General features: G+C 40.3%; 1 pseudogene; it reads right to left on the bottom strand.

The window, feature by feature from the left end:
- Positions 1–733: 733 nt before the first annotated feature.
- Positions 734–4,994, bottom strand: LOC108769658 (uncharacterized; annotated as a pseudogene).
- Positions 4,995–6,038: the final 1,044 nt, after the last annotated feature.

Below are 6,038 nucleotides of genomic sequence, written 5' to 3' on the forward strand. Positions count from 1 at the left end.
CAATCTTATTACATTTTTTATTTATACGTAAAAAACCAAACAAGATTCATTAGAAAATATAATTTTTTTGTGTGATCTAATAGGTAAAAAAGAAATATCGATGTTATCTATCGAGAATATTTAGGTTGTATTGGTTTTACTACTAACTTGGAACTTTTATCTCGGATAAAAATAACATAATATGTTTCTCTAAATAATTTCAACAGATGTTAGCATTCGATACGTTTTTTATATTCCGTAGAGAAACACTGCAAAAGTGACAAATAATTCTTCTCGACAGAAATTTTAACTTTATTTCACGAACAGAAAGAATTCATTATGCTATATTTGCATCAAATTGATTTTATAATAATAATAATAATAATTCTATCCTTAATATCTTAATCGTAATCTTAATATCTTTTTCTACAATTAGATCACCTAATTACAATTCTGACGACAACTCAATCTTTGATTGTACATTGAAAATTAGTAACGTTGTTTGTTAACGGCGGCGGTGAACTCGTGCTTTAGAAAAGGGTGAAGTATGATGGGAGTTCTCGTCAGAGTCTAGCGATAGCAGATCCACGTTTCCTCGCTCACAGCTTGTGCTGGTATTTCTTCTCTCTCTCTCGGCGCCTCGCACGTCTACGTGTCCGGGATATCAAGCTCCGATTCCTCGTACCATCAGCTGCGTCTTCGGCACGAATACGGAGCTCGGAGCGGCGCGAAGCGGAGCACGGATCGTTGTTCTCTAGGAAAAGGGAAGCTCGGTCGCCTGCCACCGAGCGTCATTTCCTATCTTGGCGAGTAGCGGAGCCGGGTGTACCTTTCGTCCTCTGACGGACGAGCCGCGGTAGCTGACAAGTTGCCCCATTACGCCCATACCGCGTACGCGCCACCCAGGCGCGGGTAGCTCGCGCTCGCAGCAGGACCTCCGTGTTTGCAGTCTCTTAAAACTCCCTCGTCCGTCCTCCACGTTCCCTGTCCTTTCCTCCTGCCGTCCTGATGATCGTTCCTTCGGTCGCTCGCCAACTTCGCAGACGTATTATCCCGGTTCCTCTTTCTCGACGATGATTTCCATGTGAAACGTAAAAGAAAAATGAATGCCAAAGTCCCTACACTAAGGTCTCTATACTAATAGTGAATTCGATCACTCGTACTACTCTGGATCAGTGCATATTAAAAGCTGCTTTGTATAAAATATCTCAATGCAGTAATACAATATAATCAACTTTGACAATTCTTTAAATCTGAATCAGTGGATAATCACTGATATTAGTGATAAGTATGCTATTGATAATCAATGAATGAAATGTAAGATGCCTAACCTGGCTAATCTTTATTATGTGATCTAACTTTGGTTTAGTGCATAAATTCAATAAATATGGTATTGAAACATTGAAATTAACATACAAATATCAGTATTTTAGTTATAATGATCAAACATTCTTCCTTTTTTAGTTGAACTTCACTGACTGAACTTCAGTGCCAAGTATACCAATCGATAATTAGTGACTATTCATTAATTCAGATTTAGAGAGAATAAAATGATATATATACTATATTTTATTAAATAACGTGATGATATCATTATAATAGATAGTTAATCGTTTAAAATATTTATATACTTTTACATTTAACTTTGCTAATTTCATGTAAAGCAGCTTTTAGTTTGCACTGATCTAGCCTAGTACAAGTGCTGACCGAATTAGCTACAAGTTGTGAAAAGGATTAAGATTGTAAAAGGAGGAAGATAAGGAGAAGGAGTTGGTTGAATTATTAAAAGATATTAGTTATGCTTTAACTTTATTTGTGCTAAATTGGGATTAGCTTGCATTTAAGATACTGAAGCGGAAATGCCATTTATTCGTTAGAATATAGGAAGTTACATGCGAACAATGATATCCTAATATTATTCTTGCGAAACGTAATTAGTCATTTACGTTTTGAGATTCTTAATTCTCAAGCCAGATTGGCTGAGATTTCTATAGAACGTACCGAGTGCTTATTAATGTGCTCTTTCACGAAGTTAAATGCGCAGCATGAACGCGATATACGAATATTATATTTCAAAACCATCAGGATACTGAATGAGTTTACGCTCGTGGAAAATTTCGAAGATTCTTAGATGAAAACTATATCAAAAGCCGAGCGTTTATATTATATAATTAATGTGTTTGTAACTCCGGGTCGGGAACGATGAGAGGGTCGGGTCGCATAGAAAACACGTTTGAATAGCGGATAAACCAACGTTGCACAAGAACGTTATCGCTCGTTATACGGCGAATTTAAATGAATACGTCTTCTTGACTCCTTGTTCGAAGATTCTTCATCGTCGTCGACGTCCCCGCCGGCAATTAAGCGAATGCCTCTCGGCGAGCGCAAAAGTTCCCAACAATATTACGGCGACCGACAGTAAGTAAGGGGCGCGACCGGATTTCGTCGCGTTTGCGAAGTTGCTCCACAGCGCTTTTGTCGAGCGAAAAGGAAATACGATGTCCGAACTGCATTTCCCAGCACCGACTGCGTCCCGTTCCTCCGTCTCGGAATGCGAGAGAGGAAATCCGTAAAACGTTCAACTCGCGCTTCTCACCTCGTTCCCAGTCTTCGCCAGACTTTGCTCTCGCGTCCGTCCTCACCGCTCCGTGCATTTCCAGAAAAGTTTAGCATCGCAAGGCGAGACGGCCGGAAGTCAATTATCGTGAGAGACGTAGTCGGCTCGTTATTCCCCGGGAAAATTAGACTTTGGCATTTACGGATTCTATTTGCGTTCATTGCGTGGCAGCAGAACGCACCAACGCGATCGAGAGAATCCCGATCCCTGAACGAAAATAGAAATTCAGCCATAAACATCTTTTTACGAGAGCTGCAGATTATTCCTCGAATTAGCACAACCTGAAAAGAATATTACAGCGAGCCAAGATTAAATTGTACGCGACTGAATTTTATTTTCGTACCTCCAATTTGTCGTAGAGGTGAAAGTCGCGTCATAAATCTTGCGCAATGTGCATATCACGTACAATAGATAATATTGTACGGATTGCGATGCTTTCGGTGCCGCATATCTCTGTGACAAGTACCAGTCACAGTGTACTGAAATCCTTTTCAACGAGACGCTTTAAATTCTATAAACTTCTGAAAGCTGGCGAGGGTGACTAGCGATTCTTACATCTCTCGTGAAGGATTTAAGACTTCGCGACAATCGCGGCTGTCCGGAGCGACGAATGCACACGGAATAAAGTCGGGGCGAAGTTCGCGAATAATTCAACGGATGATTCTTGCAGCGTTTCTTCGAATTCTTCGGCACGCTACTTTTCATTGGTCTCTATCTGGAATGTTTGGAAACGCGCCAGAAGTGATGCCAATTAATGCAAATTATGGCGAGAGAACGAATTTATCGATTTGATTTGAGCGATCGCTCTTTGAACATAATTCGGAAACATTTTATAGCTCCTTGATGTTTCGCTTTCTCGTCTAGTTTCGTTGCAAACGCGGAAGAGCAAACGAAACCATAAGAGGAAAAGGGGAGAATCGGAGAAGAGTAACATCACGGAGCAAACTACGGTCCTTAAGTTGATTGCGCGAAGACCGGGGTTGCGAGGCCACTTCATCGTTAATTGTAATTTGACGTTTAGCTCGGGCAATGCTAATGCTCTCGGCCCGTAATTTTAATCCTTTCGTCGTCGAGACGATTTCGCCCCGAAACGCCCGAAAGCCTTGTGAAATTAATGAACTTAAGCTCGATTTACGCGGGGAGGGACATCACGAAGGATCAAACGGCTGCAACGAGGACGACGACGAAGAGGAGTAGGCCGTGAGAACACTTAATTTTTCACGATTTCTAGTGCGATAGAAAAAGAAGGAAAAGACGAGGAGAGAAGCAAAAAAAAAGAGAAAAGTAGAGAGAGAGTCAAGGGGCGAGAGAGATACCACAAAGAGACTCGAAAATACAAACCAACCCTCCGGGTTGTTCAATTAAGCTCGAATTCACAACGTACATTTATGCGAACGCCACGACGTTTTCCGGCGAAGTAGAGATGTTGTTCGTAACAATGAGGTATTTTAATTAACGAAGTTTTAATCAACGAAACTGAAACTAACTGAGTTCGTTATAAAAACGCACGTCGTCAAATATTCTTTTACTGTGAGCGTGAGTATATCGCAGTCTCATTTCACTCATTCTTTGTTTCTTGAATTTCATGGACAAACAGAAATAGATTTGGTTTCATTCAAAACATATGTAATTATTATATAAGCAATTAAAATATGAATGAAATAAAATCATGAATAATTAAATTAATATGCTAATTTCTTTTGCGATTAAAATATAAATTTTTTACATGAATTTTAGAATCTTTTTAGATTTAATTTAAGCCGAAGGTAGATAATTCACGTTTCGAAATTCCTTCGGTATAACCTACAATAAAAAAATCTTCATAAAATCCGTGATTGAGTCCTCTTACGATCAAACGTGGACATTCCTTTAATCTCGCTATATTTCAATTTTATTGTCGAAGAAGCAACTAGGAATCTGGCCCACGCATCGTCATAGATCATCCAATGACAAAAAATAAATAACGGCATGTTCGTTCACTTTTCTCGCTTGTGTAACACGCGCTTCTTTCTCGTGCACGTGTCCATGTACTCGAAAATGTGGACTGACAGCGCTAAGAAACGCGCGCGGCCTCCCTTGCAGCTTTAATAAGCAATAAGTAGCAATAAATAATAAGCTAAACGCTGTATCGTGTTTTGATAGGAAGGCGCCGTATTCGCGGTCCGACACGCTATTATGATCCTTTCGTTTCTTTCGTTTTTTCTCCCCCCCGAGATACGCCCGTGAGCACACGCATGAGCACGCAGTTATTCCTGCAACTCTGGCGGCTGGTGTGGTCACCCTTAAATCACGAGCCTGTCTAAGGAACAAACTAATCCTGATTCATACCGAGAAGACGCGTATAACCGGCTGGTCTCGTTGTATCCTGGCAAAATTCCTGATCCGGATGGCATGGCAAGTTTCGTATAGTTGCCTATCCTTAATTAAAAGTCGCGACTGTGAGGCAGGTGAAGCGAGAAACGAGTGAGCGTCCGTAGAAGACGAGATGGAAATAGAATGTTGAGACAATCAGGAAATGATTAATTCAAAAATTGAACAGCTGCCGTAAAAATATAGCCAGGGTATATATCGTTATTAAAGATTTATTGCTGTATATTGAATATCTTTAATGTATCTGCCATCGATCTTTTTAATTAAAAGAAATAATCCTATTTTTTCGATCAAAGCGGATATTCATCTTTTTCTTCGTTTATCATTCATATATATGTGCATGTATCATTTTTTAGACTATTTAATTTGAAACTCTTTTGAAAGAGATTCTTTCGAGATTACTAACATCGGTGTAACTATTATTCTAAAATTATTCTTAAATATTGTATTTCATTGAAATATAAATGTATTTAATTTCGTTCAAGCTCACGATCTTGTGGATAAAAAATTTTATAGCGCGCTACTTTAGTATTCAGCTTATGAACCCGGAGGCATTTAACAACGAATTATGGAAAGCTTTAGCAAACCTGATTATATCCCTTTAAGACACGAGAGCTCTGAGTCGGGTAATCCTAGGCAACTGGCGAAACCTTCGCGTTTCAGACTCTCAAAGCCGCAATTAGCTCGCACGAGGATGCAAGCGGAGCTATCCGCGTCCACCGTCCGCCTGTCGAGAGAGTCTGAGCTTGAGTGGCGGACACGACGGGGCCACGTCAAGAGAGTTAGCATAGACAATGGCCGCGCCTCGATGCGGATTACGTCGTGACCACTCGAATGTCGTGGGAAATAAAGTAAGACCGTATTTATGCGTGACAGGAGTCCTTCGTTCTGTCGTACCTTCGATGTCGATGACACCTTTCTCGCAGATTGTCTCGGATGACTCTTATTCAGAATCCGCAAAGGGTGGATATTGATCAGTCGAGCTACACTTCGTGCGATAGTACTGAATGCATATTCACGAAAGATGTACACGCAGCAAGATATTTGCATTAAACATGATGAAAAAAATTCG

This window comes from Trachymyrmex cornetzi, unplaced genomic scaffold, assembly GCF_001594075.2.
Source record: "Trachymyrmex cornetzi isolate Tcor2-1 unplaced genomic scaffold, Tcor1.1 scaffold924, whole genome shotgun sequence".
Lineage (NCBI taxonomy): Eukaryota > Metazoa > Arthropoda > Insecta > Hymenoptera > Formicidae > Trachymyrmex > Trachymyrmex cornetzi.